Genomic DNA, 23,176 nt, shown 5'->3' on the forward strand with positions numbered 1-23,176 from the left:
TGTTCCCATATCCTGCACCCTCATGCCCACTACCCTTTCCTGACTGTTCCCATCACCTGCACCCTCATGCCCACTGCCCTTCCCTGGCTGTTCCCAGCACCTGCACCCTCATGCCCACTGCCCTTCCCTGACTGGTCCCATCAACTGCACCCTCATGCCCACTGCCCTTCCCTGGCTGTTCCCAGCACCGGCACCCTCATGCCCACTGCCCTTCCCTGGCTGTTCCCATCACCTGCACACTCATGCCCAATGCCCTTCCCTGGCTGTTCCCAGAACCTGCACCCTCATACCCACTGCCCTTCCCTGGCTGTTCCCAGCACCTGCACACTCATGCCCAGTGCCCTTCCCTGGCTGTTCCCATCACCTTCACGCTCATGCCCACTGCCTTTCCCTGGCTGTTCCCATCACCTGCACCCTCATGCCCACTGCCCTTCCCAGACTGTTCCCATCACCTGCACCCTAATGCTCACTGCCCTTCCCTGGCTGTTCCCATCACCTGCACCCTCATGCCCACTACCCTTCCCTGACTGTTCCCATCACCTGCACCCTCATGCCCATTGCCCTTCCCTGGCTGTTCCCAGCACCTGCACCCTCATGCCCACTGCCCTTCCCTGACTGTTCGCATCACCTGCACCCTCATGCCCACTGCCCTTCCCTGGCGGTTCCCAGCACCTGCACCCTCATGCTGAATGCCCTTCCCTGACTGGTCCCATCAACTGCACCCTCATGTCCAGTGCCCTTCCCTGATTGTTCCCATCACCTGCACCCTCATGCCCATTGCCCTTCCCTGGCTGTTCCCAGCACCTCCAGCCTCATCCCCACTGCCCTTCCCTGGCTGTTCCCATCACCTGCACCCTCATGTCCAGTGCCCTTCCTTGACTGTTCCCATCACCTGCACCCTCATGCCCACTGCCCTTCCCTGACTATTCCCATCACCTGCACCCTCATGCCCACTGCCCTTCCCTGGATGTTCCCATCACCTGCACCCTCATCCCCACTGCCCTTCCCTGGCTATTCCCATCACCTGCACCCTCATGCCCAATGCCCTTCCCTGGCTATTCCCATCACCTGCACCTTCATGCCCACTGCCCTTCCCTGGATGTTCCCATCACCTGCACCCTCATGCCCACTGCCCTTCCCTGGCTGTTCCCAGCACCTACACCCTCATGCCCACTGCCCTTCCCTGGCTGTTCCCATCACCTGCACCCTCATGACCACTGGCCTTCCCTGACTGTTCCCATCACCTGCAACCTCATGCCCACTGCCCTTCCCTGGCAGTTCCCATCACATGCACCCTCATGGCCACTGCCCTTCCCTGGCTGTTCCCATCACCTGAACCCTCATGCCCCTGCCCTTCCCTGACTGTTCCCATCACCTGCAACCTCATGCCCACTGCCCTAACCTGGCAGTTCCCATCACCTGCACCCTCATGCCCATTGCCCTTCCCTGGCTGTTCCCATCACCTGCATTGTCATGCCCACTTCCCTTCCCTGGCTGTTCCCATCACGTGCACCCTCATGCCCACTGCCCTTCCCTGGCTGTTCCCATCAACTGCACCCTCATTCCAACTGCCCTTCCCTAGCTGTTCCGAGCACCTGCACCCTCATGCCCACTGCCCTTCCCTGGCTGTTCCCATCCCCTGCACCCTCATGCCCACTGCCCTTTTCTGACTGTTCCCATCACCTGCATCCTCATGCCCATTGCCCTTCCCTGGCTGTTCCCAGCACCTGCACCCTCATGCCCACTGCCCTTCCCTGACTGGTCCCATCAACTGCACCCTCATTCCAACTGCCCTTCCCTAGCTGTTCCGAGCACCTGCACCCTCATGCCCACTGCCCTTCCCTGGCTGTTCCCATCCCCTGCACCCTCATGCCCACTGCCCTTTTCTGACTGTTCCCATCACCTGCATCCTCATGCCCACTGCCCTTCCCTGGCTGTTCCCAGCACCTGCACCCTCATGCCCACTGCCCTTCCCAGACTGGTCCCATCAACTGCACCCTCATGTCCAGTGCCCTTCCCTGACTGTTCCCATCACCTGCACCCTCATACCCACTGCCCTTCCCTGGCTGTTCCCAGCACCTCCAGCCTCATCCCCACTGCCCTTCCCTGGCTGTTCCCATCACCTGCACACTCATGCCCAGTGCCCTTCCCTGACTGTTCCCATCACCTGCACCCTCATGCCCACTGCCCTTCCCTGACTGTTCCCATCACCTGCACCCTCATGTCCACTGCCCTTCCATGGGTGTTCTTATCACCTGCACCCTCATGCCCACTGCCCTTCCCTGACTGTTCCCATCACATGCACCCTCATGCCCACTGCCCTTCCCTGGCTGTTCCCATCACCTGCACCCTCATGCCCAGTGCCCTTCCCTGACTGTTCCCATCACCTGCACCCTCATGCCCACTGCCCTTCCCTGGCTGTTCCTATCACCTGCACCCTCATGCCCACTGCCCTTCCCTGGCTGTTCCCATCACCTGCACCCTCATGCCCACTGCCCTTCCCTGGCTGTTCCCATCACCTGCACCCTCATGCCCAGTGCCCTTCCCTGACTGTTCCCATCACCTGCACCCTCATGCCCACTGCCCTTCCCTGACTGTTCCCATCACCTGTACCCTCATGCCCACTGCCCTTCCTTGGATGTTCTCATCACCTGCACCCTCATGCCCACTGCCCTTCCTTGACTGTTCCCATCACCTGCACCCTCATGCCCACTGCCCTTCCCTGACTGGTCCCATCAACTGCACCCTCATGTCCAGTGCCCTTCCCTGTCTGTTCCCATCACCTGCACCCTCATGCCCACTGCCCTTCCCTGGCTGTTCCCATCACCTGCACCCTCATGCCCACTGCCCTTCCCTGACTGTTCCCATCACCTGTACCCTCATGCCCACTGCCCTTCCTTGGATGTTCTCATCACCTGCACCCTCATGCCAACTGCCCTTCCTTGACTGTTCCCATCACCTGCACCCTCATGCCCACTGCCCTTCCCTGACTGGTCCCATCAACTGCACCCTCATGTCCAGTGCCCTTCCCTGTCTGTTCCCATCACCTGCACCCTCATGCCCACTGCCCTTCCCTGGCTGTTTCCATCACCTGCACCCTCATGCCCACTGCCCTTCCCTGGCTGTTCCCAGCACCTGCACCCTCATGACCACTGGCTTTCCCTGACTGTTCCCATCACCTGCAACCTCATGCCCACTGCCCTTCCCTGGCAGTTCCCATCACATGCACCCTCATGCCCACTGCCCTTCCATGGCTGTTCCCATCACCTGAACCCTCATGCCCCTGCCCTTCAATGACTGTTCCCATCACCTGCAACCTCATGTCCACTGCCCTAACCTGGCAGTTCCCATCACCTGCACCCTCATGCCCACTGCCCTTCCCTGGCTGTTCCCATCACCTGCATTGTCATGCCCACTTCCCTTCCCTGGATGTTCCCATCACGTGCACCCTCATGCCCACTGCCCTTCCCTGGCTGTTCCCATCACCTGCACCCTCATGCCCACTGCCCTTCCCTTGCAGTTCCCAGAACCTGCAACCTCATGCCCACTGCCCTTCCCTGGCTGTTCCCAGCACCTGCACCCTCATGCCCACTGCCCTTCCCTGACTGGTCCCATCAACTGCACCCTCATGCCCACTGCCCTTCCCTGACTGTTCCCATCACCTGCACCCTCATACCCACTGCCCTTCCCTGTCTGTTCCCATATCCTGCACCCTCATGCCCACTACCCTTTCCTGACTGTTCCCATCACCTGCACCCTCATGCCCACTGCCCTTCCCTGGCTGTTCCCAGCACCTGCACCCTCATGCCCACTGCCCTTCCCTGACTGGTCCCATCAACTGCACCCTCATGCCCACTGCCCTTCCCTGGCTGTTCCCAGCACCTGCACCCTCATGCCCACTGCCCTTCCCTGGCTGTTCCCATCACCTGCACACTCATGCCCACTGCCCTTCCCTGACTGTTCCCATCACCTGTACCCTCATGCCCACTGCCCTTCCCTGGCTGTTCCCATCACCTGCACCCTCATGTCCAGTGCCCTTCCTTGACTGTTCCCATCAACTGCACCCTCATGCCCACTGCCCTTCCCTGGCTGTTCCCATCACCTGCACCCTCATGCCCACTGCCCTTCCCTGGCTGTTCCCATCACCTGAACCCTCATGCCCCTGCCCTTCCCTGACTGTTCCCATCACCTGCACCCTCATGCCCACTGCCCTTCCTTGGGTGTTCTCATCACCTGCACCCTCATGCCCACTGCCCTTCCCTGACTGTTCCCATCAACTGCACCCTCATGCCCACTGCCCTTCCCTGACTGTTCCCATCACCTGCACCCTCATGCCCACTGCCCTTCCCTGACTGGTCCCATCACCTGCACCCTCATGCCCACTGCCCTTACCTGACTGGTCCCATCAACTGCACCTTAATGCCCATTGCCCTTCCCTGACTTGTTCTCATCACCTGCACCCTCATGCCCACTTCTTGCCTGGTCTCTTCAGGAACCAGCACACAAATGCTCACTTACACCCTCTGACCTCTGCAGACATGTGCATGCACATGCACATGCACATGCACACTGCCAGCCTGTCCTCTGCAGGCACCTGCCCACACATGCACACTGCCCCATCTGGTCCTGCTCTTTAGCTACACTCCTGTGCACACTGCTCCCCTGCAGTCTGCTGGCACCTGTACTGACATGACCACTGCCCTCCTGGATCTGAATGGACATGCGCTCACATGCTCACTGCTCCAGTTAGCCCTCTGCCGGCTCCTGCACCAACATGCCCACTGCATCCCTGGAATGTGCAGACACCTGCAGTCCACATGCCCACTGCTAACCTGTCCTCTGCAAGAACATGTAGTCTCAAGTCTACTGCCATCCTCTCAACTGTCCACCCATCTGCACTTGTCCCTGCAGACACCTGTTCTCACATGAACACTCTCTGGTGTCTGCACTCACCTCTACACACATGACTACTGTGTACCTACTTTATTGCACACTGCCCTGTTGGCATCTGCAAGCTTGTGCCCTCACACATGCAATGCCACACTCTGCTGTCTGCAAGAATCTGCACTTACATGGGCACTCCCCTCCTCTGCCCTCAGCAGGCATCTGTGCTAACATATCCACTGCCTCTCTCTGACCTCAACATGCACCTGCACATACATGACCACTGTCTCTCTCTGCCCTCTGCAGACACATGACTCACTCACCTGTGCCCTCTTCTGTACCCTGAACATACCTGCACTCACACACCACAGTCCCCTTGTCTCTTCAGGCACACACACTCACATACCCACTGCCTGCCTCTGCCCTTAGAATACACCTGCACTCATGTGCCCACTGTTCCTGCTCTGAATCCTGAATTCAATGCTCACTTCCCACATCTGGGCTGTGCATGCATCTGCAGCTACAGATCCACTGACACCCCTGGGCTCTGTAGGCATGGACTCACATGCCACTGCCCTTTACAATCCTGTACAGATAACTATATGCCCATGCCCACCTCCTCTCTCTGGCCCCTGCAGACACTTCCTCTCACCAACCCATCTCCTTCTGGCCTGTGCATGCACCTGCCCTCACTTCTCCAATGCAACTTCTCAGCACTCTTGAAGACATGCATTCACACACCCACGGAATTGTCTAGCCTGTGCAGGAATCTGCACTGACATGCTCACTGCCCACATCTTGTCTTTACCTTAGCTGCACTCACATGCCTACTGCCCTCCTGGCATCTGATGGTATATGCACTGGCATGCCCACAGCATTCATGGCATTAGTAGGCATGTGCACTCACCTACCCACTGCTGCAGTTAGATCACTGAGACTGCTGCAGTCAAATGTTCAATGCTCCTCTGGCATCAGAAGGCACCTGCAGTCACATGCCCACTGCCCCATGGCATCAATAAGAACATACAGTCACATGCCAATCACCTTCCTATCTTTCTACAGGCAGCGCCCAACACCCAACCCTGCTCATTACAAGCATCTGCACCTCCATGTCCATTGATTCCCTACACACTGCAGACACCTGCACTCACCTGCACATTGCTTTGTTCTGTGATCTACAGGTAGCTATACTCCCATGTACACACTGCACCACTCTGCTCTCTGCATGTTCCTGCACTGACATGCACAGTGCCCTTCTCTGGACTGAGCATGGACTTGGATCACATGCCCACTGCCTCTCCTATGTACCTGCAGGCTCCTGCACTCACATGCCCACTGCCTCTCCTATGCATCTGCAGGCTCCTGCACTCACATGCCCACTGCCTCTCCTATGCACCTGCAGGCACTTTCACTGACATGCTCACTGCATCCCTCTGGCCTCAGTGGGCACTGGCAATCACATGACTACTGCTTTGTTCTGGTCTCTAAAGAAAGAGCTCTACTCCCATGCCCACCACCCCACTCGGCTCTCTGCATGTTCCTGCATTCACAGGCCCACTGCCAGGCTGTATTCTGCATGTTCCTGCACTCACAGGCCCACTGCCAGCCTGTCCTCTGCAGGCGCCTGCACTCACACACTCTCTGACACTCTCTGGCCTCTGCAGGCACATACACCCATGTTACCACTGTACCTCTGCTCCCTCCCCATGGACATGAACTCCCATGCCCACTGCCCTTCTCTAGACTCTGCAGGGACCTGTCCTCCCATGCCCACTGCCTCTCCCTGGACTCTGCAGTTCCCTGAACTCACTGTCCATCCCACTCTTCTATCCTCTGAGGGCATCTGCATGGACAGGCCTACTGCACCTCTCTGTTCTCTGAAGGCATCTGCACTCTCATGCCCACAGCCTCTCTCTGATCTCTGCAGACACCTGCACTCAATGCTCTCTGCCCCCAGGTGTCTTCTGCAGACAATGCACACACATGCTCACTGCCAGCCTATGCTGTCACATGCACTCACAGTCCACACTCCCACATCTGATCTCTGGAGACACCTACAGACATGGGTAAACTGCTATCCTGTCCTCAGCAGGAATGGGAACTCACATGACCATTGTCCCCTCTGACCACTGCAGGCATCTGCACCCACATGTTAATGAACCCCAGGTCTGTGCAGGCACCAGGCCTCACAGGACAATTGTCCTCTACTCTGCAGACAATGCATTCCACTCACATGCCCTCTGCCAGCAGGTACAAGCCCATGCCCACATCTGGTCTCTGCAGGCACTTGGATTCACAGGCTCAATGTCCTTCTGGCCTCTGCATGTCCCTGAATCCACATTCCCACTGCACCACTCTAAAGATACCTGCACTCCCATACTCAAGGGCTGAATGGCCTGGGCAGGAATCTGCACTAACATGTCAACCAACCAGTTCTAATCTTGACATAAAGCTTTACCCCTACACACACACACACACACACACACACACACACACACACACACACACACACACACGCACGCACGCGCGCACACCTTTAGCCTCTACAGGCCCCTGCACTCACATGCAAACTACCACACTCCATCACCTGCAGGCACCTGGACACACATGCTCATGACACCTTCTGGACACTGCAGTACAGTGTCCTCATGTGACCACAGTCCCTTTGCTTTGGCAGGCACACACTCTCACATACCCAATGTCCCCACGGACTGTGCACTCACATGCCCTCTGTGCCTCTCTGACTTCTGCAGTCACATGCATTCACATAAGCAATGACTGTGTGGCCTTGTAGGACTCTGTGCTCACGTGGACACTGTGGGCTCTGCAGGCATCTACCTGCAGATTCCAACTGCCTCCATCTACCTCAGAAGGTAAACACACTCGCATGCCCAATAACCTCTCTCTGGGTTCTGCTGGCCCCAGTACTCACAACACAATCCCAGGCCTCTGCATGCACCTGCATTCACAGGACAATGTCCAACTTCAGGACTCTGCATGTACCTGCTCTCACTCTCCCACTGCACCCCTCTGCACTCTAGAGACACCTGTATCACACCCCAACTCTAGTGACTGACTGTTCTATGCTGTAATCTTCACTACCATGTCCACTGCCCACAACCCTTCCTGCTGCTTAGGTGCACTACATGAGCACTGCTCTCCTGGCATCTTCTGGAACGTGCATGGACAGTCCTACTGATGCAAATGGCCCTCTGAAGGCTCCTGCAGTCACATCATTACTGCATCACTGGCACATGCAGGAACCTGCAGTTACATACCTACTGTCTCCCTACACCTCTGCATGCACCTGCACTCGCATGCCCAATGCCTACCCCTGACCTCTGCATGCATCTGCACTCTTATGCCCAATGCCCACCTCTGAACTCTGCAGGCATCAGAACCTGCATATTCATTGCACCAGTCTTCGCTCAGCATGGACATGCATGCACATGCCCCCTGCCCCTCTGTGTTTTCAGCAGGTACTTACATGCACAAAAAATGTTGGGCTCTCTATGCTCTGCATTCACATGCACTCACATGTCTACTGCCTTCCTCTGTCCTCTGAAGTCATGTGTACTCACATGTCCACTGCTGTCTTCTGTCCTCTGAAGGCAACTACACTCACATATGCACTGCTGTCCTCTTCCTCTGAAGGCACCTGCACTCACATGTCCACTGCTATCCTCTGTCCTCTGAAGTCACCTGCACTCACATGTCCACTGCTGTCCTCTGTCCTCTGAAGTCACCTGCACTCATATCCACTGCTATCCTCTGTCCTCTGAAGGAACCTGCACTCACATATCCACTGCTGTCCTCTGTCCTCTGAAGGCACCTGCACTCACATGTCCACTGCTGTCCTCTGTCTCCTGTAGGCACCTGCACTCACATGTTCACTGCTGTCCTCTGTCCTCTGAAGGCACCTGCACTCACATGTCCACTGCTGTCCTGTCCTCTGAAGGCACCTGCACTCACATGTCCACTGCTGTCCTCTGTCCTCTGAAGGCACCTGCACTCACATGTCCACTGCTGTCCTCTGTCCTCTGAAGGAACCTGCACTCACATGTCCACTGCTGTCCTCTGAAGGCACCTGCACTCACATGTCCACTGCTGTCCTCTGTCTCCTGCAGGCACCTGCACTCACATGTCCACTGTTGTCCTCTGTCCTCTGCAGTCACCTGCACTCACATGTCCACTGCCTTCCTCTGTCATCTGCAGTCACCTGCACTCACATGCCCACTGCTGTCCTCTGTCCTCTGCAGTCACCTGCACTCACATGCCCACTGCTGTCCTCTGTCCTCTGCAGTCACCTGCACTCACATGCCCACTGCTGTCTTCTGTCCTCTGAAGGCACCTGCACTCACATGCCCACTGCTGTCCTCTGTCCTCTGAAGTCACCTGCACTCACATGTCCATTGCCCCCCTCTGTCCTCTGAAGTCACCTGCACTCACATGTCCACTGCTGTCCTCTGTCCTCTGAAGGCACCTGCACTCACATGTCCACTGCTGTCCTCTGTCCTCTGAAGTCACCTGCATTCACATGTCCACTGCTGTCCTCTGTCCTCTGAAGTCACCTGCACTCTCAAGCCCACTGCTGTCCTCTATCCTCTGAATGCACCTGCACTCACATGCCCACTGCTGTCCTCTGTCCTCTGAAGGCACCTGCACTCACATGTCCACTGCCTTCCTCTGTCCTCTGAAGTCACCTGCACTCACATGTCCACTGCCGTCCTCTGTCCTCTGAAGTCACCTGCACTCACATGTCCACTGCCGTCCTCTGTCCTCTGAAGGCACCTGCACTCACATGTCCACTGCCTTCCTCTGTCCTCTGAAGTCACCTGCACTCACATGTCCACTGCCTTCCTCTGCCCTCTGAAGGCACCTACACTCACATGTCCACTGCTGTCCTCTGTCTCCTGCAGGCTCCTGCACTCACATGTCCACTGCCTTCCTCTGTCCTCTGAAGTCACATGCACTCACATGTCCACTGCTGTCCTCTGTCCTCTGAAGTCACCTGCACTCACATGTCCACTGCTGTCCTCTGTCCTCTGAAGTCACTTGCACTCACATGTCCACTGCTGTCCTCTGTCCTCTGAAGTCACCTGCACTCATATGTCCACTGCCTTCCTCTGTCCTCTGCAGTCACCTGCACTCACATGTCCACTGCCTTCCTCTGCCCTCTGAAGTCACCTGCACTCACATGCCCACTGCTGTCCTCTGTCCTCTGAAGTCACCTGCACTCACATGCCCACTGCTGTCCTCTGAAGGCTCCTGCACTCACATGTCCACTGCCTTCCTCTGTCTCCTGCAAGCTCCTGCACTCACATGTCTACTGCCGTCCTCTGTCCTCTGAAGGTACCTGCACTCACATGTCCACTGCCTTCCTCTGCCCTCTGAAGGCTCCTGAACTCACATGTCCACTGCTGTCCTCTGTCCTCTGCAGTCACCTGCACTCACATGTCCACTGCCTTCCTCTGCCCTCTGAAGGCTCCTGAACTCACATGCCCACTGCTGTCCTCTGTCCTCTGAAGGCACCTGCACTCACATGTCCACTGCCTTCCTCTGTCCTCTGAAGTCACCTGCACTCACATGTCCACTGCCTTCCTCTGTCCTCTGAAGTCACCTGCACTCACATGTCCACTGCCTTCCTCTGTCCTCTGAAGGTACCTGCACTCACATGTCCACTGCTGTCCTCTGTCCTCTGAAGTCACCTGCATTCACATGTCCACTGCTGTCCTCTGTCCTCTGAAGTCACCTGCACTCTCAAGCCCACTGCTGTCCTCTGTCCTCTGAATGCACCTGCACTCACATGTCCACTGCTGTCCTCTGTCCTCTGTCCTCTGAAGGCACCTGCACTCACATGTCCACTGCTGTCCTCTGTCCTCTGAAGTCACCTGCACTCACATGCCCACTGCTGTCCTCTGTCCTCTGAAGGCACCTACACTCACATGTCCATTGCCCCCCTCTGTCCTCTGAAGTCACCTGCACTCACGTGTCCACTGCCTTCCTCTGTCCTCTGAAGTCACCTGCACTCACATGTCCACTGCTGTCCTCTGTCCTCTGAAGTCACCTGCACTCACATGTCCACTGCCGTCCTCTGTCCTCTGAAGGCACCTGCACTCACATGTCCACTGCCTTCCTCTGTCCTCTGAAGTCACCTGCACTCACATGTCCACTGCTGTCCTCTGTCCTCTGAAGTCACCTGCACTCATATGTCCACTGCCTTCCTCTGTCCTCTGCAGTCACCTGCACTCACATGTCCACTGCCTTCCTCTGCCCTCTGAAGGCACCTGCACTCACATGTCCACTGCTGTCCTCTGTCTCCTGCAGGCTCCTGCACTCACATGTCCACTGCCTTCCTCTGTCCTCTGAAGTCACCTGCACTCACATGTCCACTGCTGTCCTCTGTCCTCTGAAGTCACCTGCACTCACATGTCCACTGCTGTCCTCTGTCCTCTGAAGTCACTTGCACTCACATGTCCACTGCTGTCCTCTGTCCTCTGAAGTCACCTGCATTCACATGTCCACTGCTGTCCTCTGTCCTCTGAAGGCACCTGCATTCACATGCCCACTGCTGTCCTCTGTCCTCTGCAGTCACCTGCACTCACATGTCCACTGCCTTCCTCTGTCCTCTGAAGGTACCTGCACTCACATGTCCACTGCTGTCCTCTGTCCTCTGAAGTCACCTGCACTCTCAAGCCCACTGCTGTCCTCTGTCCTCTGAATGCACCTGCACTCACATGCCCACTGCTGTCCTCTGTCCTCTGAAGGCACCTACACTCACATGTCCATTGCCCCCCTCTGTCCTCTGAAGTCACCTGCACTCACATGTCCACTGCTGTCCTCTGTTCTCTGAAGGCACCTGCACTCACATGTCCACTGCTGTCCTCTGTCCTCTGAAGTCACCTGCACTCACATGTCCACTGCTGTCCTCTGTCCTCTGAAGGCACCTGCACTCACATGTCCACTGCCTTCCTCTGTCCTCTGCAGTCACCTGCACTCACATGTCCACTGCTGTCCTCTGTCCTCCGAAGTCACCTGCACTCACATGTCCACTGCCGTCCTCTGTCCTCTGAAGGCACCTGCACTCACATGTCCACTGCCTTCCTCTGTCCTCTGAAGTCACCTGCACTCACATGTCCACTGCCTTCCTCTGCCCTCTGAAGTCACCTGCACTCACATGTCCACTGCTGTCCTCTGTCCTCTGAAGTCACCTGCACTCACATGTCCACTGCCTTCCTCTGTCCTCTGAAGTCACCTGCACTCACATGTCCACTGCCTTCCTCTGTCCTCTGAAGTCACCTGCACTCACATGTCCACTGCTGTCCTCTGTCCTCTGAAGGCACCTGCACTCACATGCCCACTACTGTCCTCTGTCCTCTGAAGTCACCTGCACTCACATGCCCACTGCTGTCCTCTGTCCTCTGAAGGCTCCTGCACTCACATGTCCACTGCCTTCCTCTGTCTCCTGCAAGCTCCTGCACTCACATGTCCACTGCCATCCTCTGTCCTCTGAAGGTACCTGCACTCACATGTCCACTGCCTTCCTCTGCCCTCTGAAGGCTCCTGAACTCACATGTCCACTGCTGTCCTCTGTCCTCTGCAGTCACCTGCACTCACATGTCCACTGCCTTCCTCTGCCCTCTGAAGGCTCCTGAACTCACATGTCCACTGCCTTCCTCTGTCCTCTGAAGTCACCTGCACTCACATGTCCACTGCCTTCCTCTGTCCTCTGAAGGTACCTGCACTCACATGTCCACTGCTGTCCTCTGTCCTCTGAAGTCACCTGCATTCACATGTCCACTGCTGTCCTCTGTCCTCTGAAGTCACCTGCACTCTCAAGCCCACTGCTGTCCTCTGTCCTCTGAATGCACCTGCACTCACATGTCCACTGCTGTCCTCTGTCCTCTGAAGGCACCTGCACTCACATGTCCACTGCTGTCCTCTGTCCTCTGAAGTCACCTGCACTCACATGCCCACTGCTGTCCTCTGTCCTCTGAAGGCACCTACACTCACATGTCCATTGCCCCCCTCTGTCCTCTGAAGTCACCTGCACTCACATGTCCACTGCCTTCCTCTGTCCTCTGAAGTCACCTGCACTCACATGTCCACTGCTGTCCTCTGTCCTCTGAAGTCACCTGCACTCACATGTCCACTGCCGTCCTCTGTCCTCTGAAGGCACCTGCACTCACATGTCCACTGCCTTCCTCTGTCCTCTGAAGTCACCTGCACTCACATGTCCACTGCTGTCCTCTGTCCTCTGCAGTCACCTGCACTCATATGTCCACTGCCTTCCTCTGTCCTCTGAAGGCACCTGCACTCACATGTCCACTGCTGTACTCTGTTCTCTGAAGTCACCTGCACTCACATGTCCACTGCTGTCCTCTGTCCTCTGAAGGGACCTGCACTCACATGTCCACTGCTGTCCTCTGTCCTCTGAAGTCACCTGCACTCATATGTCCACTGCCTTCCTCTGTCCTCTGCAGTCACCTGCACTCACATGTCCACTGCCTTCCTCTGCCCTCTGAAGGCACCTGCACTCACATGTCCACTGCTGTCCTCTGTCCTCTGAAGTCACCTGCACTCACATGTCCACTGCTGTCCTCTGTCCTCTGAAGGCACCTGCACTCACATGTCCACTGCCTTCCTCTGTCCTCTGAAGTCACCTGCACTCACATGTCCGCTGCTGTCCTCTGTCCTCTGAAGTCACCTGCACTCACATGTCCACTGCTGTCCTCTGTCCTCTGAAGTCACTTGCACTCACATGTCCACTGCTGTCCTCTGTCCTCTGAAGTCACCTGCATTCACATGTCCACTGCTGTCCTCTGTCCTCTGAAGGCACCTGCATTCACATGCCCACTGCTGTCCTCTGTCCTCTGCAGTCACCTGCACTCACATGTCCACTGCCTTCCTCTGTCCTCTGAAGGTACCTGCACTCACATGTCCACTGCTGTCCTCTGTCCTCTGAAGTCACCTGCACTCTCAAGCCCACTGCTGTCCTCTGTCCTCTGAATGCACCTGCACTCACATGCCCACTGCTGTCCTCTGTCCTCTGAAGGCACCTACACTCACATGTCCATTGCCCCCCTCTGTCCTCTGAAGTCACCTGCACTCACATGTCCACTGCTGTCCTCTGTTCTCTGAAGGCACCTGCACTCACATGTCCACTGCTGTCCTCTGTCCTCTGAAGTCACCTGCACTCACATGTCCACTGCTGTCCTCTGTCCTCTGAAGGCACCTGCACTCACATGTCCACTGCCTTCCTCTGTCCTCTGCAGTCACCTGCACTCACATGTCCACTGCTGTCCTCTGTCCTCCGAAGTCACCTGCACTCACATGTCCACTGCCGTCCTCTGTCCTCTGAAGGCACCTGCACTCACATGTCCACTGCCTTCCTCTGTCCTCTGAAGTCACCTGCACTCACATGTCCACTGCCTTCCTCTGCCCTCTGAAGTCACCTGCACTCACATGTCCATTGCCCCCCTCTGTCCTCTGAAGTCACCTGCACTCACATGTCCACTGCCTTCCTCTGTCCTCTGAAGTCACCTGCACTCACATGTCCACTGCCTTCCTCTGTCCTCTGAAGTCACCTGCACTCACATGTCCACTGCTGTCCTCTGTCCTCTGAAGGCACCTGCACTCACATGCCCACTACTGTCCTCTGTCCTCTGAAGGCACCTGCACTCACATGCCCACTGCTGTCCTCTGTCCTCTGAAGGCACCTGCACTCACATGTCCACTGCTGTCCTCTGTCTCCTGCAGGCTCCTGCACTCACATGTCCACTGCCTTCCTCTGTCCTCTGAAGTCACCTGCACTCACATGTCCACTACTGTCCTCTGACGTCACCTGCACTCATATGTCCACTGCCTTCCTCTGTCCTCTGACGTCACCTGCACTCACATGTCCACTGCTGTCCTCTGTCCTCTGAAGTCACCTGCACTCATATGTCCACTGCCTTCCTCTGTCCTCTGCAGTCACCTGCACTCACATGCTCACTGCTGTCCTCTGTCCTCTGAAGGCTCCTGTACTCACATGTCCACTGCCTTCCTCTGTCTCCTGCAAGCTCCTGCACTCACATGTCCACTGCCTTCCTCTGTCCTCTGAAGTCACCTGCACTCATATGTCCACTGCCTTCCTCTGTCCTCTGCAGTCACCTGCACTCACATGTCCACTGCCTTCCTCTGTCCTCTGAAGTCACTTGCACTCACATGCCCACTGCTGTCCTCTGCCCTCTGAAGTCACCTGCACTCACATGTCCACTGCTGTCCTCTGTCCTCTGAAGTCACTTGCACTCACATGTCCACTGCCTTCCTCTGTCCTCTGAAGTCACCTGCACTCACATGTCCACTGCTGTCCTCTGTCCTCTGAAGTCACCTGCACTCACATGTCCACTGCTATCCTCTGTCCTCTGAAGTCACTTGCACTCACATGTCCACTGCTGTCCTCTGTCCTCTGAAGTCACCTGCACTCATATGTCCACTGCCTTCCTCTGTCCTCTGCAGTCACCTGCACTCACATGCCCACTGCTGTCCTCTGTCCTCTGAAGGAACCTGCACTCACATGCCAACTCCTGTCCTATGTCCTCTGAAGTCACCTGCACTCACATGCCCACTGCTGTCCTCTGTCCTCTGAAGGCTCCTGCACTCACATGTCCACTGCCTTCCTCTGTCTCCTGCAAGCTCCTGCACTCACATGTCCACTGCTGTCCTCTGTCCTCTGAAGGTACCTGCACTCACATGTCCACTGCCTTCCTCTGTCCTCTGAAGTCACCTGCACTCATATGTCCACTGCCTTCCTCTGTCCTCTGCAGTCACCTGCACTCACATGTCCACTGCCTTCCTCTGCCCTCTGACGTCACCTGCACTCACATGCCCACTGCTGTCCTCTGCCCTCTGAAGTCACCTGCACTCACATGTCCACTGCTGTCCTCTGTCCTCTGAAGTCACTTGCACTCACATGTCCACTGCCTTCCTCTGTCCTCTGAAGTCACCTGCACTCACATGTCCACTGCCTTCCTCTGCCCTCTGAAGGCACCTGCACTCACATGTCCACTGCTGTCCTCTGTCTTCTGCAGGCTCCTGCACTCACATGTCCACTGCTGTCCTCTGTCTTCTGCAGGCACCTGCACTCACATGTCCACTGCTGTCCTCTGCCCTCTGAAGTCACCTGCACTCACATGTCCACTGCTGTCCTCTGTTCTGCAGGCTCCTGCACTCACATGTCCACTGCTGTCCTCTGTCTTCTGCAGGCACCTGCACTCACATGTCCACTGCTGTCCTCTGCCCTCTGAAGTCACCTGCACTCACATGTCCACTGCTGTCCTCTGTCCTCTGAAGTCACCTGCACTCACATGCCCACTGCTGTCCTCTGTCCTCTGAAGGCTCCTGCACTCACATGTCCACTGCCTTCCTCTGTCTCCTGCAAGCTCCTGCACTCACAGGCCCACTGCTGTCCTCTGTCTTCGTCACGCTCCTCCACTCCCAGGCCAACCTCCCACCTCTGATCTCAGCAGGCACCTACACTCCTGAGGACACAGCCATCCTGTCCTCAGCAGGAACATGACCTCACCTGCTGACTTGTCCTCTGTTCACTGCAGGCATTTACACCCACATGTCTACTCACACCTGCTGTTTGCAGGCAACTGGACTGCAAGCCCACTGCCCTCTCTTTCCTCTGCAGTCAGATGCACTCACATCCCCAATGTCCTTCTCTGGACACTACAGGCAGGTGCATGCCCATACCTATAGCCTCTTGCTGGTCTCTGCATGCACTTGCACTCCCATGTTCAATGCCCTCTAATCTCTGCATGCTCCTGCACTTACTCTCCCAGTGCACCTCTCTGCACTCTAGACACACCTGCACTCACATACACAATGACTGGCCTGTGCAAGAATCTGCATTTACATGTAAACTGCCCCCTTCTGACCTCTGCAGACACATGCACTACTCACATAGCCACTGCCCCATCTGTCCCTTGCTGGCACCTGAGTTCACTGCCAGCCTGTCCTCTGCACAATCATGCTCTCCCAAGCATATTGTCACTCTCTGGCCTGTCCACTCACCTGTACTTGTCTCTTCAGATGAATGTCCACCGCCCTTTCTGTCCCCTGCAGTCAGGTACCTGCACATATACTGTCCCTGTCTCTCTTTGTCCTGTGCAGTCACCTGCACTCACAGGACCACTGCCCCTGCCTCTGGCGCATACCATCACTGGCCCACTGCACCAAGCTGACATCTCCAGACATGGGGAAATCACATATCTAATTACGACCTGTCCAGTTCAAACTTCTGCATTGGCATTTCTACTGCATGCCTCTTCCTGACATCTGCAGGAATGTGCCTTCCTGTTACCAGTGTTCTAATCAGCCCACTGCACCCATCTGGCCTGTCTAGGAACCAGCACTCATAAACTCTGCCCTTGGTGGGTATGTCCATATGTCTCCTGCTCCATCTCACCCATGCAGGCACCCATACTCTCATGTCCACTGTCCCCATCTGGCCTCTGCAGCATCTTCAGTAACAGGCAAACTGCCCCCTTCTGACCTCTGCAGACACATGCACTACTCACATAGCCACTGTCCTATCTGTCCCTTGCTGGCACCTGAGTTCACTGCCAGCCTGTCCTCTGCACAATCATGCTCTCCCAAGCATATTGTCACTCTCTGGCCTGTCCACTCACCTGTACTTGTCTCTTCAGATGAATGCATTCACATGTCCACTGCTCCCTCTGTCCCCTGCAGTCAGACACCTGCACATATACTGTCCCTGTCTCTCTTTGACCTATGCAGTCACCTGCACTCATAGGACCACTGCCCCTGCCTCTGTAGGTGCATACCATCACTGGCTTATTGCACCAAGCTGACATCTCCAGACATGGGGAAATCACATATCTAAATGCACATTCTACTGCATGCCTCTTCCTGACATCTGCAGGAATGTGCCTTCCTGTTCCCAGTGTTCTAATTAGCCACTGCACCCATCTGGCCTGTCTAGGAACCAGCACTCACATACCTAGTCACTGTCTGTTGTGCAGGAATCGGAACTAACATGTCCAGTGTGCACATGTGTCTTAGAACATACCTGCACTACCATGCCCACTGCCCATCTGGCATCTGCAGGCACCAGCATTCACATGCCTACTATCTTCATTGTCTCTACAGCCATCTGTACTCTCACACCCACTGCCCTCCTCTGGCCTCTGCAGGAATCTACACTCACATGTCCACCGCATGCTTAGCCTCTGATAGGTACCTGCACACACATGGCCCCTGAGCACCCTGACCTCTGCAGGCACCTGCACCCACATCCCCACTGCATACTTCAATCCTCTGAGGGCATCAGGAATCACAAGCCCAACTGCCCCTCTCTGTCCTCAGAAGGCAGCTGCACTCACATATAATTGAGTCCTTTCATCCTCTGAGGGAGGGCACCTGCACTCTCATGCCCACTGCCCCATCTGTGTTCTGCAGGTAACAACACGCATATGTCCATGGCCATCCTATCATCTCCCTGAGCATACACTCACACACCTGCTGCCTGCTCTGTGCTCTGCATGACCTACAGACACATGACACTGTCCCCAGACATGACTCTACAAACATCTGTGCTCCCCTGCACAGAACCTCTCTATATCCAACAGGTTCCAGGAAACAAATGCCCACCACCTCTCTTTCCGTCAGCAGACATCTGCAACCACATGCCCTCTGCCCCATTCTGTTCTCTACAGGTAAATGGACTCACATGTCCTCTGCCTTCCTCTGCTCCCTGCAGGCAAGTGTAGTCACAAACCCACAGCCTCTCTCTGACCTCTGCAGACACCTGCACTCAAGGCTCAATGCCCTCTGGCATCTCCATGCCCACTCCTCTCCTCTGGCTGGCATCTACAGGTAGCTATACTTCCATGCCCACTACCTCCTGCTGGATTCTGAAGACACCTACACTCATGTGCAATGCATCTCACTCTACACACAGCAGGCAACTACACGCAAATGCCCAGTGCCTCTGTCTGACATCTGCAGGAACATGCACTCTTAAACTCACTGTTCCACTCTGCTCTCTGCAGGTACATGGAATCACAGGCCGGCCACTGAAGTCTCCTGGGCCCAGGAGCCAACTGCACTCACATACCCACATCCACTTTCTTGCCTCTGTAGCACCTGTACTAAGTGACCGACCTCCCACTTCTGACCTCTTGAGGCACCTACACTCATGGGCACATGGCTACCCTGTCCTCAGTGGGCCTGTGAACTTACATTCCTCTTCCCGCCTCTGGCCTCTGCAGAGAATTTGAACTCACATGTCCACTGACACCCTGCCACCTACAAGTACATGGACTCACAGTCACACTATCCCAATCTGGCGTCTGCAAGCACTTACATACTCACAGAAGCACTATGTCTCTGCAGTCACTCTCACTTAACAAGTACATGTGTCTGGTCTCTTCAGATACCTGCATGCATTTACCCAATGACTGCCTGACTTGTGTGGGAATCTGTACTAACATGTCCACTGCCCACATCTGGTGCTGATGCTTAGCCTCATTCATTCGCATGCACACTGAGCTCCTGGAATTTCTAGCACTTGCACTCACATGTCCACAGACTTTCTGAAATCTGTAGCCACGTGCTATTGCATATTCCAGGGCTCCACTTAGCCCTCTGAAGGCTCCTGCACTCCAATGCCCACCGCCTCTCTCTCTCACACATACACACACATGTGCAGGATCCTGCACTGTCATGCACAATGTCTACCTCTGGCTTCTGCAGTCATCCGCACTCACATGCACACTGCCCCATTCTGATCTCTACATGTCCCTGAAATCACAGGCCCACTGCGTCATTCTCTTCTCTGAGTGTACCTGCACTCACGTGTGCACTGCACACTCTGCTCTCTGCATGGACCTGCAGTCACACGCCCACTGCACACTTCTTTCTTCATGTACATGTAATCACATGTCCACTGCACACCTCTGTTCTCTACATGTACCTGCACTCACATGCCCACTGTTCATTATCATGTCTACATGTATCTATAATCATATGCACACTGAGCCCTCTACACTGTGCAGGTATCTGAACTCACATAACCCTCTGCACCCCTGTGTCCACAGAAGGTAACTACTCACATGCCCAATTCCCTTCTCTGACCTCTGTGGGCAGCTGCACTCACAGTCCAACCTCCCACTTATCACATCTGCAGACACGTGCATCACATGCCCACTGCATACCTGGTATCTATAGGCATCTGTATTCACATTGCCAACACATGCTTGGCCTATAAGAGACACCTGAGTACACATGGACACTAACCATCCTGGACTCTGCAGGAATGAACACTCACATAAACACAGCCCCACCCTGATTTCTGCTGGTGCCTAGAGTCAAATGCCCACTGTTCATTATCATGTCTACATGTATCTATAATCATATGCACACTGACCACTCTACACTGTGCAGGTATCTGAACTCACATAACCCTCTGCACCCCTGTGTCCTCAGAAGGTAACTACTCTCATGTCCAATTCCCCTCTCTGACCTCTGTGGGCAGCTGCACTCACAGTGCAACCTCCCACTACTCACATCTGCAGACACCTGCACTCACAGGCCCACTGCCACTCTTCGGCCTCTATAGGCACTTGTATTGCAGTGACCATCTCCTCTGTCTGGGAACTGTACTCACCTGCATTCACATGCCAAATGGCATCCTCTGGCCTCTGCAGGTACTTGAACCAACATATCCACATTGCCTCTGCAGGCACACACACTCACACACCTCACCTCCTCTGATCCATGGATGTGCATGTACTCACATGACCACTGCACCCTTCTGGCCTCTCCAAACACTTGCATTCATATAGATAATGAGTGTCTGGTCTGTGCAGGAACAACAGAATACAAGAGATAGAAGAAAGAACCAAAGGTGCTGAAGATACCATAGAAAACATTGACTCAACAGTCAAAAAAATGCAAAATGTATAAAGCTGGTAACCCAAAAGATGGACAAACTCTAGGACACAATGAGAAGACCAAACCTAAAGATTATAGGTATAGACGAGAGTGAGGATTTACATCCTAAAGACCCAGTAAATATCTTCAACAAAATTGCAGAAGAAAACTTCCCCAACCTAGAGAAAGAGATGCCCATGAACATACAAGAAGCCTTCAGAACTCTAAACAGACTGGACCAGAACAGAAAGTCCTCCTGGCACATAATAATCAAAACACCAAATTCACTAAACAAAGAAAAGAGTATTGAAAGCAGCAAGGGAAAAAGGTCAAGTAACTTATAAAGGCAGAACTATCAGAATCACACCAGACTTCTCACCAGAGTTGATGAAAGCTAGAAGATCCTGGGCAGACTTCATACAGACACTAAGAGAGCACAAATGCCAGCCCAGGCTACTATACCCAGCAAAACTCTCAATCATCATAGATGGAGAAACCAAGATAGTCCATGATAAAAACAAATTTACACAATATTTGTCCACAAATCCAGCCCTACAAAGGATAATTGATGGAAAATGCCAACACAAGGCAGGAAACTACACCCTAGAAAGCAAGAAAGTTATCTTCCAACAATCCCAAAAGAAGATACCTACACAAACATAAAAATAACTTCAAAAATAACAGGAAGCAATAATCACTATTCCCTAATAACTCTTAACAATAATGGACTCAACTCCCCAATGAAAAGACAGAGACTAACAAAATATTTCTCATGTAAGACAACTATACTTTTATATCCACTGCCCCACCTTGCTCGCTGCAGGCACTTTCAATCACATGCCCACTGAAGCCATTTGGCCAAGAAGGATACCACAGTCTCAGGCCCACGCCCACTTTCTTGCTTCTGTATGCATCGATAATCACATACCAACCTCCCACTTCTAACATCAGGAGGCGTCTACATTCATAGACCCACTGCTATCTTTCCATACCAGGACCTTGAACCCACAGGGCCCCCTCTGGCCTCTGCAGGCTCCTGCAGTTATATGTGCACTGACACCCTGGTCCCTGCGTGGACTTGTGCTCACAGGCCCACTGGCCCTGTCTGGCCTCTGCGGGTACCTCCACCCTCATCTGCCAATTACAGCTCTCTAGAGTTCCATACACCTCCACTCATGTGCACAATGCTTGCCTGACCTGTGCAGGAATCTGAGCTAACGTGTCAAGCACCCACATCTAGCCTTGATGTGTAACTGCAGTCCCATGTCCACAGCCTCCCTTTGTCTCTACCTGCACCTGCACTCCCATGACCAATGCCCTCCTATGTCCTCTGCAGGCATCTGCTCTCACACATGTACACTGGACACTTGGCCTTGTGTAAATGTAGCCATTAAGCACCCTGCCCTCTGCAGGCACACACACTCACATGCACAGTGTCTTACTCTGCTCTCTGTGGGTACTCGGACTCACAATGACCACCAACCTGTTGCCTCAGTAGGGACCTTGCCTCTTGTACCCACTGTGTTACCCTGCCTTCTGCAGGCTTCTGCATTCACATGCCCACTTCTGTCCTCTTACTGCACATCTCTGCCCTCTATAGGAACTGATCCCTCTGGTCACAGCAGGTTCCTGCACTCAAATGCCCACAGCATAACTCTGGTCTCTACAGAACATGCAGTCATATGCACACTGCCCCCTCTGGTCACAGCAGGGTCATGCACTCCCATGACCACAGCTTCTCTCTGGCATCTGCAGGCCATTGTCCTCATATGGACAGTTCCCCTCTCTGTCCTGGTCAGGTCCCTGCACTCACATATCCACTGCCCCCTCTCCCTCTGCATGTCTCTACACTCACATGCTCACTGCCTTCCCTAGCCTCTGCAGGGACCTACACTGAATACACACTGACCCCCAAAACTGCCCTCTGCAGGTCCCTGTACCCTCATGCAAACCACCCCACTCCATCACCTGCAGGCACCTGGACACGGTTGGTTGTGACCCCTTCTATACCCTGCAGTAAAGTGCCCTCATAGGACCATGGCCCGCTTGCTGATCACTAGAGGCACACAACTCACGTACCCACTGTACACCCATGGCCTCTGCACCCACATGCCCACTGCCCCCTTGCATCTGTAGGCATCTGCTCACACACACACACACACACACACACACACACACACACACATACACACACACACACACACACACACACTGCCCTCCTCTGGCATCCTCAGACACCTGCAGTCACAGGCCCACTTCCTCTCCCTGACCTCTGAAGATACGTGCACTCACAGGACATCCTCCTATTCCAGATGGCAACAACACCCACATGTTAACTGACACCCTGGTC

At 54.8% G+C, this 23,176-nt stretch overlaps 2 long non-coding RNA genes across 3 annotated transcripts in view; both read right to left on the reverse strand.

Annotated features, from left to right (window-relative positions):
- LOC127674785 (uncharacterized) overlaps positions 1-23,176 on the reverse strand; it is a 395,391-nt gene that overhangs the window by 30,936 nt on the left and 341,279 nt on the right. The window contains exons 2-3 of the long non-coding RNA XR_007975361.1: positions 4,103-4,233; positions 2,388-2,563 (exon numbers count right to left, since the gene is read on the reverse strand). This is a non-coding gene — a long non-coding RNA (uncharacterized LOC127674785). The remainder of the gene's footprint in view (positions 1-2,387; positions 2,564-4,102; positions 4,234-23,176) is intronic.
- Positions 9,525-13,115, reverse strand: LOC127674786 (uncharacterized). 2 transcript variants are annotated; one of them, XR_007975362.1, is made up of 3 exons: positions 12,844-13,115; positions 10,461-12,755; positions 9,525-9,543 (listed from the first exon to the last, which is right to left on the reverse strand). It is a non-coding gene; the product is annotated as an uncharacterized LOC127674786 (long non-coding RNA). The 2 variants fall into 2 exon arrangements; XR_007975363.1 differs by lacking the exon at positions 9,525-9,543 and having other exon boundaries at positions 10,222-10,680; positions 10,776-12,755.

This window comes from Apodemus sylvaticus, chromosome X (genome assembly GCF_947179515.1).
Source record: "Apodemus sylvaticus chromosome X, mApoSyl1.1, whole genome shotgun sequence".
In the NCBI taxonomy this organism is placed as follows: domain Eukaryota; kingdom Metazoa; phylum Chordata; class Mammalia; order Rodentia; family Muridae; genus Apodemus; species Apodemus sylvaticus.